Source organism: Arachis hypogaea, chromosome 17 (genome assembly GCF_003086295.3).
Source record: "Arachis hypogaea cultivar Tifrunner chromosome 17, arahy.Tifrunner.gnm2.J5K5, whole genome shotgun sequence".
In the NCBI taxonomy this organism is placed as follows: Eukaryota; Viridiplantae; Streptophyta; class Magnoliopsida; order Fabales; family Fabaceae; genus Arachis; species Arachis hypogaea.
In genome coordinates this window covers 22,429,825-22,440,251 of record NC_092052.1, presented here as the reverse complement: position 1 = coordinate 22,440,251, position 10,427 = coordinate 22,429,825, and the positions used below count along the sequence as shown (strand labels likewise).

General features: G+C 40.5%; 2 non-coding genes across 2 annotated transcripts; both read right to left on the bottom strand.

Annotated features, from left to right (window-relative positions):
• Positions 1-108, bottom strand: LOC112767604 (small nucleolar RNA R71). The gene has a single exon (XR_003185046.1). It is a non-coding gene; the product is annotated as a small nucleolar RNA R71 (small nucleolar RNA).
• Positions 109-9,549: 9,441 nt separating this feature from the next.
• On the bottom strand, positions 9,550-9,653 carry LOC112768332 (small nucleolar RNA R71). The gene has a single exon (XR_003185767.1). It is a non-coding gene; the product is annotated as a small nucleolar RNA R71 (small nucleolar RNA).
• Between the last annotated feature and the right edge of the window lie 774 nt (positions 9,654-10,427).

Below are 10,427 nucleotides of genomic sequence, written 5' to 3'. Positions count from 1 at the left end.
AAGCTTAGAGCTGATGTTCAAACCTTCAGACAGAAAGAAGGTGAATCCCTCTATGAAGCTTGGGAAAGATACAAACAGTTGACCAAAAAGTGTCCTTCTGACATGCTTTCAGAATGGACCATCCTGGATATATTCTATGATGGTTTATCTGAGCTATCAAAGATGTCACTGGACACTTCTGCAGGTGAATCCATTCACCTAAAGAAAACGCCTGCAGAAGCTCAAGAACTCATTGACATGGTTGCTAATAACCAGTTCATGTACACTTCTGAAAGGAATCCTGTGAGTAATGGGACGCCTATGAAGAAGGGAGTTCTTGAAGTTGATACTCTGAATGCCATATTGGCTCAGAATAAAATATTGACTCAGCAAGTCAATATGATTTCTCAGAGTCTGAATGGAATGCAAGCTGCATCCAACAGTACTCAAGAGGCTTCTCCTGAAGAAGAAGCTTATGATCCTGAGAACCCTGCAATAGCAGAGGTAAACTACTTAGGTGAACCTTATGGAAACACCTATAACTCATCCAAATTTCTCATGGAAGGATCAAAAGCCTCAACAAGGCTTTAACAATGGTGGAAGAAACAGGTTTAACAATAGCAAGCCTTTTCCATCATCAACTCAGCAACAGACAGAGAACTCTAAACAAAATGCTTCTAATTTAGCAAATCTAGTCTCTGATCTATCTAAAGCCACTATAAGTTTCATGAATGAAACAAGGTCTTCCATTAGAAATCTGGAAGCACAAGTGGGCCAGGTGAGTAAAAGGATCACTAAAATCCCTCCTAGTACTCTCCCAAGCAATACAGAAGAGAATCCAAAAGGAGAGTGCAAGGCCATTGACATAAGCGCCATGGCCGAACCTGTGAGGAGAGGAGAGGACGTGAATCCCAAGGAGGAAGACCTCCTGGGACGTCCAGTGGTCAATAAGGAGCTTCCCTCTGAGGAACCAAAGGACTCTGGGGCCCATCTAGAGACCATAGAGATCCCATTGAACCTCCTTATGCCCTTCATGAGCTCTGATGAGTATTCCTCTTCTGAAGAGAATGAGGATGTTACTGAAGAGCAAACTGCCAAGTTTCTTGGTGCAATCATGAAGCTAAATGCCAAATTATTTGGCATTGATACTTGGGAAGTTGAACCTCCCTTGTTCATCAATGAACTAAGTGATCTGGATCAACTGACATTGCCTCAGAAGAGACAGGATCCTGGAAAGTTCATAATACCCTGTACCATAGGCACCATGATCTTTAAGGCTCTGTGTGACCTTGGTTCAGGAATAAACCTCATGCCCCTCTCTGTAATAGAGAAACTGGGAATCTATGGGGTGCAAGCTGCTAAAATCTCATTAGAGATGGTAGACAGCTCAAGAAAACAGGCTTATGGACAAGTAGAGGACGTGTTAGTAAAGGTTGAAGGCCTTTACATCCCTGCTGATTTCATAGTCCTGGATACTGGAAAGGAAGAGGATGAATCCATCATCCTAGGAAGACCTTTCCTGGCCACAGCAAGAGCTGTGATTGATGTTGACAGAGGTGAAATATTCCTTCAATGGAATGAGAACTCTCTTGTGTTTAAAACTCAAGGATCTCCCTCTGCAACCATGGAGAGGAAGCAGAAAAACTTCTCTCCAAGCAGAGTCAACCAGAGCCCCCACAGTCAAACTCTAAGTTTGGTGTTGGGAGGCCACAACCAAACTCTAAGTTTGGTGTTGAACTCCCATATCCAAACTCTAAGTTTGGTGTTGGAAAGTTTCAACAAAGCTCTGCCCATCTGTGAGGCTCCATGAGAGTCCACTGTCAAGCTATTGACATTAAAGAAGCGCTTGTTGGGAGGCAACCCAATGTTTATCTAATTCTTATTTGTTTTTCATGTTTTCTTAGGTTCATGATCATGTGGAGTCACAAAATAAATAGAAAAATTGAAAACGGAATCAAAAATAGTAGAAGAAAAATCACACCCTGGAGGAGCATCTGTCTGGCGTTCAAACGCCAGAACAGAGCATAGTTCTGGCGCTGAACGCCCAGAACAAGCATGGTTCTGGCGTTCAACGCCAGAAATGGCAGCAAAGAGGCGTTGAACGCCCAAAATGGGCACCAACCTGGCGCTGAACGCCCAGAGTTGTGTGCAAGGGCATTTTACATGCCTAAATTGGTGCAGGGATGTAAATGCCTTGACACCTCAGAATCTGTGGACCCCACAGGATCATCTCAGGATCTGTGGACCCCACAGGATCCCCACCTACCTCATCATCTCTCTTTCCATTCATGATCATCCCTTCTTTTTTTTCCATTTACCACTCACATCCATACACCCACTACCTTCAAAAATTCAACATCTCTCTCCCACCCAATCCCACCCATACGGCCGAATACACACTCCCATCCATCTCCTCCATATCTTCTTCTTATTCTTCTATTCTTTCTTCTTTTGCTCGAGGGCGAGCAACATTCTAAGTTTGGTGTGGCAAAAGCATAGCTTTTTTGTTTTTTCCATAACCATTGATGGCACCTAAGGCCAGAGAAACCTCTAGAAAGAGGAAAGGGAAGACAAAAGCTTCCATCAAGGGTCTATAGCTCAGTGGTAGAACATTTGACTGCAAATCAAGAGATCCCTGAGATACCTCAGGGGATTCATTTTCTTCCACACAATTATTGGAAGCAACTAAGGGTGGAACATCAGGAGCACTCCATCATCCTTCATGAAATCAGAGAAGATCTAAAAGCAATGAAGGAGGAGCAGCAAAGACAAGGAAGAGACATAGAAGAGCTCAAGGACATCACTAAGGTGGACTCATTCCTTGTTCTTACTTTCTCTGTTTTTTTTCGTTTTATATGTTATGTGCTTATCCATGTTTGTGTCTTCATTACATGATCATTAGTAGTTAGTAACTTTGTCTTAAAGTTATGAATGTCCTATGAATCCATCACCTCTCTTAAATAAAAACTGTTTTAATTCAAAAGAACAAGAAGTACATGAGTTTCGAATTTATCCTTGAACTTAGTTTAATTATATTGATGTGGTGACAATGCTTCTTGTTTTCTGAATGTATGCTTGAACAGTACATATGTCTTTTGAAGTTGTTGTTTAAGAATGTTAAATATGTTGGCTCTTGAAAGAATGATGACTAGGAGACATGTTATTTGATAATCTGAAAAATCATAAAAATGATTCTTGAAGCAAGAAAAAGCAGCAAAGAACAAAGCTTGCAGAAAAAAAAAAATAAAAAAAATAAAAAATAGGCGAAAAAAAATAGAAAGAAAAAGAAAAAGCAAGCAGAAAAAGCCAAAAGCTCTTAAAACCAAGAGGCAAGAGCAAAAAGCCAATAACCCTTAAAACCAAAAGGCAAGGGCAATAAAAAGGATCCCAAGGCTTTGAGCATCAGTGGATAGGAGGGCCTAAAGGAATAAAATCCCGGTCTAAGCGGCTAAACCAAGCTGTCCCTAACCATGTGCTTGTGGCGTGTAGGTGTCAAGTGAAAACTTGAGACTGAGCGGTTAAAGTAAAGGTCCAAAACAAAAGAAGAGTGTGCTTAAGAACCCTGGACACCTCTAATTGGGGACTTTAGCAAAGCTGAGTCACAATCTGAAAAGGTTCACCCAATTATGTGTCTGTGGCATTTATGTATCCGGTGGTAATACTGGAAAACAAAGTGCTTAGGGCCACGACCAAGACTCATAAAGAAGCTGTGTTCAAGAATCATCATACTGAACTAAGAGAGTCAATGACACTATTCGAACTCTGAGTTCCTATAGATGCCAATCATTCTGAACCTCAATGGATAAAGTGAGATGCCAAAACTATTCAAGAGGCAAAAAGCTACAAGTCCCGCTCATCTGATTGGAGCTATGTTTCATTGATAGTTTGGAATTTATAGTATATTCTATTCTTTTTATCCTATTTTGATTTTCAGTTGCTTGGGGACAAGCAACAATTTAAGTTTGGTGTTGTGATGAGCGGATAATTTATACGCTTTTTGGCATTGTTTTTAGTATATTTTTAGTAGAATCTAGTTACTTTTAGGGATGTTTTTAATAGATTTTATGTTAAATTCACATTTCTGGACTTTACTATGAGTTTGTGTGTTTTTCTGTGATTTCAGGTATTTTCTGGCTGAAATTGATGGACTTGAGCAAAAATCAGATTCAGAGGTTGAAGAAGGACTGCTGATGATGTTGGATTCTGACCTCCCTGCACTCAAAGTGGATTTTCTGGAGCTACAGAACTCGAAATGGCGCGCTTCCAATTGCGTTGGAAAGTAGACATCCAGGGCTTTCCAGCAACATATAATAGTCCATACTTTGGCCAAGAATAGATGACGTAAACTGGCATTCAACGCCAGTTTTCTGCCCAAATCTGGCGTCCAGCGCCAGAAAAGGATCCAAAACCAGAGTTGAACGCCCAAACTGGCACAAATACTGGCGTTCAACTCCACAAATGGCCTCTGCACGTGCAACACTTAAGCTCAGCCCAAACACACACCAAGTGGGCCCCGGAAGTGGATTTATACATCAAATACTTACTCATGTAAACCCTAGTAGCTAGTTTATTATAAATAGGACCTCTTACTATTGTATTAGGCATCTTTGGATTCCCTTATGATCCTTTGATCACGTTTTAGGGGGCTGGCCATCTCGGCCATGCCTGGACCTTTCACTTATGTATTTTCAACGGTAGAGTTTCTACACTCCATAGATTAAGGTGTGGAGCTCTGCTGTTCCTCAAAGATTAATGCAAGTACTACTGTTTTCTATTCAATTCTTCTTATTTCTCTTCTAAGATATCCATTCGCACCAAAGAACGTGATGAAGGTGATGATTATGTGTGACGCTCATCATCTTTCTCCCTTATGAACGCGTGCCTGACAAACACTTCTGTTCTACATGAAATAAGCTAGAATGAATATCTCTTAGATCTCTTAACCGGAATCTTCGTAGCGTAAGCTAGAATGATGGCGGCATTCAAGAGAATCCGGAAAGTCTAAACCTTGTCTGTGGTATTCCGAGTAGGATTCAATGATTGAATGACTGTGACGAGCTTCAAACTCGCGAATGCTGGGCGTTAGTGACAGACACAAAAGGAGGGTGAATCCTATTCCAGCATGATCGGGAACCGACAGATGAATAGCCGTGCCGTGACAGGGTGCGTGAGCATATTATTCACTGAGAGGAGGGGATGTAGCCACTGACAACGGTGATGCCCTTGCATAAAGCCAGCCATGGAAAGGAGTATGACTGATTGGATGAAGATAGCAGGAAAGCAGAGGTTCAGAGGAACGAAAGCATCTCCATTCGCTTATCTGAAATTCCTACCAATGAATTACATAAGTATCTCTATCCCTATTTTATTAATTAATATTCGAAAACACCATTATCACTTTATATCTGCCTGACTGAGATTTACAAAGTGACCATAGCTTGCTTCATACCAACAATCTCCGTGGGATTCGACCCTTACTCACGTAAGGTATTACTTGGACGACCCAGTGCACTTGCTGGTTAGTTGTATCGAAGTTGTGACAATTATGAATTAAGATCAGAGCACCAAGCTCTGGAGCCATTACCAGGATTTGTTCGAGCCTGGAGATCACAATTTCGTGCACCAGAGCTCTATCCTAATTTGATATAATATTCGTATTTCTAATCTTCCTTATTAAAAACTAATTTAATGAATAATTATCTACTAATTTAACCGAGGTTTACATCTACTACAAAAGGTTTCAAGAAATTTGGCAAGGCAAGAATGAGAGTCTGAGTCATCAGATTCTTCAAATGGTGGAAGGCTTGATCTACTGCTGCTGTCCATTGAAACACATTATTCTTCCTAAGTATCTTAGTTAGAGGAAAAGCAAGTTGAGCATGATTCGCGACGAAGTTTCGGTAATAAACTGTGAGACCTCAGAATCCTCTTAATTGTTTGACTGGTTTAGGTGTTGACCAAGCCATAATTGCTTCAATCTTTGCCAGGTCAACCTTTACTCCCTCACCCAAGATAACATGGCCTATGTATTTGACTTGTTGTCTCAGAAAAGAGCATTTGGAACACTTTGCAAAGAACCTTTCTTAGTACTTGTAGAGTCTGGGTTAAGTGTACGAGTTGCTCCTCCTTAGTACGGCTATATACCAATGTGTCATTGAAAAACACAACAACAAAATTTCTTAAGAAACGAAGGAAAATTCTATTCATCTTTTCTTGAAAAGTGGATAGTGCATTGGTGAGGCCGAAGGGAATTACCCTAAATTCATAGTGACCTATGTGACTTCTAAATGTTGTCTTGCCAATATCCTTCTCCCTCACACAAATCTGGTGATATCCACTACACAAGTCAATCTTTGAAAAATACATAACACCATGTAATTCATCGAAAATTTTTTCAATAGTAGGAATTAGAAATTATCTTTGATAGTGATGAGGTTGAGAGCTCTGTTGTCTACGTAAAATCTTCCCCTATCATCTTTCTTTTTTACTAAGAATACAGGACTAGAGAAAGAACTATGGATGTCTCTTATTATGCCAGTTTCCAATATTTCAGCAACCAGTCTCTCCATCTCCTCCTTTTGGAAATGGTGGTATTTATATGGTCGGAAGCTAATAAAGGTTGCACCCGGGGTCAAATGAATTTGACGGTCCAGCTCACGATATGGTGGAAATTGCCTTGGCTCCTCAAAGATGTCACCAAATTCTTGCAGCACTTCAGAGACTTTTCCTTCCTCTGTCTTTTCACCTTTATCATCTCCAAACTTCATAGCCTCTAAATGGAATAAGGAGGCTATTGCCTTAATTTCTTAAAGTTTCTTGAGCTCTCAAAAATTCAGTCCTGCCTCTCTTAATAGTCTTTTCCCTTAAAAAAGTCTCCGACTTCTCATTATCCTTAAATTTCATGAAAAGTTTGAGATAATTAATGCTGATGGTTCCCAGCTTCATCTAGTGGACACCCAACACTACATCAGCACCCTTTAAATCAAGGACATCGGTATCAATAGAGAATGTGTACCCTTTCATAACTAGGACAAAGTCTTCACATTTAGCCCCATAGTGAATGGAATCACCATTGCCAACCATGACTTGAAGAGCATGAGTTGGGGATAACGGCAGACCCAATTTCTTCCTGACAGAAGTTTTGATGAAGTTGTGGGTGCTCCCCCGTCAACGAGGATTGTCAGCACCCGATTCTCATGAGTACCTTGCATTCGCAGCGTTTCTAGGTGAAATTCACCGTCCAAGGTGTTGAGGCTAATTTGTGGTGTTGGTTGCTCTTCATCATCCCCATCATTATCAAAATCTGACTTAGAATTCTTCACTGTTGGCTTCTCAGGATCTTGGAATAACTGATAAACCACTATTTTATGATTTATATTGTGTTTAATTGAGTGGTTTTATCAATTCTTTACCTACTTATTCATATGGATTGCATGATTTTATAATTCCTTCCTAGTATTGTTTATGGTTGAAAACTTGCTTCCTAGAGATCTTTTAATTATGTATTTTAATTCTCCTTTATCTCATTCGATGTCGTGATCCGTGTGTTAAGTGTTTCAGGCTTCATAGGGCAAGAATGTCTTAGAGAATGGAAAGAAAGCTTGCAAAGATGGAAGGAACACAAGAAACTAAGGAGATGACCAGCGAACACTGACGCGAGCGCATGGCTCATGCGAGCGCGCGAAATGAAGAAATCACAGCGACACGAACGCGTGCCTGACGCAAACGCGTGGATTGGAGTCTGCACAAATGATGCGAATGCGTGGACGACTCGAACGCGTGACAAGGAAAACCGCTGAATGACGCGAATGTGTGGACGACGTGTACGCGTGACCTGCGCGATCTGCAAAAATTACAAAATACGCCAGAGACAATCTCGGGCCACATTTTATTCCAGTTTTCGGCCCAAAAACACAGATTAAGGCTAGGGAACATGCAGAGACTCTACACGCACCCACACACATTCAGATACATCGATATTAGGATTACTCTCAGTTTTAGATCTGAATGGAGATTAGCTTTACATTAGTAGTTTATGCTTTTGCTTTGGATTTTGGATGCTGAAGAGTCATTACCTCCGTGAAGACATCACTTTAGTTTGTTTCCTTATTCCTTTACTTTTATTAGTTGCTCATTGACCCTATTCAAATAAGTATGTTACATTTTGGATTTATTAATATATAGAGTTACTTTTACTTTTAATTAATTTTAATTTTATATTTTATTTAATTTAATTGATTATGTCTTCTTATATTTTTATGAGTATTAATTCCATGTCAATGGAGTAGATTTTCTACTTGACATGGGGGTTGATTAAAAGAAGACACTTGAGTTGGAATGCTCAAGTGCTTAGTTAAATTGGACGTTGTTGGCTAATTCTGTATCTACTAACGCTAGACCTTCCCAAGGGAGAGGACTAGGATTTGCGGATAAGAGTTAGCTCAATCACTTGACTTTTCTTTATTTAGTAAGGGTTAACTAAGTGAAAACAACAACCTCTTTACACTACACTTGAGAAGATTCCAACAAGGATAGAACTTCCAATTAATCATTCCCCCGGTCAAGGCCTTTTAATATTAATAATAATTTTTAGTTTATTGCTTTAATTTACAGTTATTTTAAATTGCTCATTATCCAACTAAACTTTCTTGAAAATTCCTGATTAATAAATTAGCACCCTTTTCTGCAACTCGTTGGGAGACGACCTGGGACTCATACTCCCAGTATTTTTTATTTCTAAAATTTGTGACAACTTTTCTAAATTGACGAGGCGGATCTTAGCTGGTTAAGAGCTATACTCACAACGTATTCCATGTTTTGATTTCTTAATTAGCTGACTTCTGCCGCTCGTTCAATTTTTGGCGCCGTTGCCGGGGAGTTGCAATAGTGTGCTAGATTATTAATTAGTGTACATATTTTATTTTATTTGCATATTTTATTTTTATTTTGTTACCATGAACTATATGTCTTTCTCATTGAATGACGCGTTTATTGCTTGATCCGAGCTTAGCCGCTTTTGATCCTGAAATTGAAAGAACTCTTTCACGTATTAGGCAAGCTCGACGTCGGTTAGCCTCTGAGGGTGGTGAAGTGATTGTTATCGATTCACCAGTCTCATCTGAGGGCGAATCTGAACCGCCATCTGAGAGTGATACAAGCTCATTTACTACTGATTCAGTTGATTCACTTGCAGGTAACATGGCAGCACCTAGGAGGATCACTCTCCAGGAAGCTAGAGCCCCAGATTTTACATTGCAACCGTATCAAGTGCGTCACCCAAATCTGGCTGCAGATTTTGAACTAAAGACTGCACTAATCAACTTGATGCCCAAGTTTCATGGCTTACCTGCTCAGGAGCCTATCAAGCACCTTAGGAATTTCCAGACAGCCTGTTCTACTGTTAGGCGTCATGGTGCAGATGAAACCTCTATTCTGTTAACCGCCTTCCCATTTTTTCTTGAGGGAAAGGCGAGGGAATGGTACTATACCCAACCTGAAGAAATTGTTACTAACTGGGATACGCTTAGAAGAGAATTTTTGGAAAAATACTTTCCAGCTAAAGTTATTGATAGATTGAGGAAAGAGATTTCAATGATTATTCAGGGCGAATCTGAGACTCTCTATGAATATTGGGAGTGCTTCAACAATCTACTGGACGTATGCCCCCATCACATGATTGATAGACTAGTATTGATCAGCTACTTCACTCAAGGCATGAACCCCCAAGATAAGACTACACTGGATGGTGCTAGTAATGGTTCCCTGAAAAAGTACATGACCGCAGATGAAGCATGGCAACTGATTAGCGACTTAGCTGAGTCCACTAGGAATCACAGGCAGAGGTGTAGCCACTCAAAAGCTATTGCAGAGGTTTCCTCTAGCATTGAAACTACTGCTCTTAACCAGAGTATATGTGAAATGACCAACCTACTGAAGCAGATGCAGTTAAATCAACAACAAGCACAACAAGCTCAACCTCCCTCACCACAACAAAGCCAACAGTTGGTTCCACAAAGAGTATGTGGGATCTGTGCTGATTATAGTCATTATACTAATGAATGTCCGCAGCTCCAACAGGAAGACAACACTGTGGCAGCCACTCACAACTTCTATGACTGCCCGGATCAAGGATACAATCAACAAGGTGGCAACTACAACTAAGGTGGCAACTATAACCACGGATGGCAGGACAACTCCAACCAAGGTTGGAGAGATAATTCTAACCATAGTTGGAGGGACAACTATAACAGAGGAGGCAGAGATAACAATGGAAACCAGAGGTGGAATAACAATAACAACAACAGACAACTGAATCAGAACCAACCTTACAGAGCACCTCACCTAAGATAGTCCCAATGACCCCAGCACAACCAACAACAGGTTCCTCAGATCACTTACTCCAATTCCTCATCAAATGACAAGATGCTCCGTTCTCTTGCACAAGGACA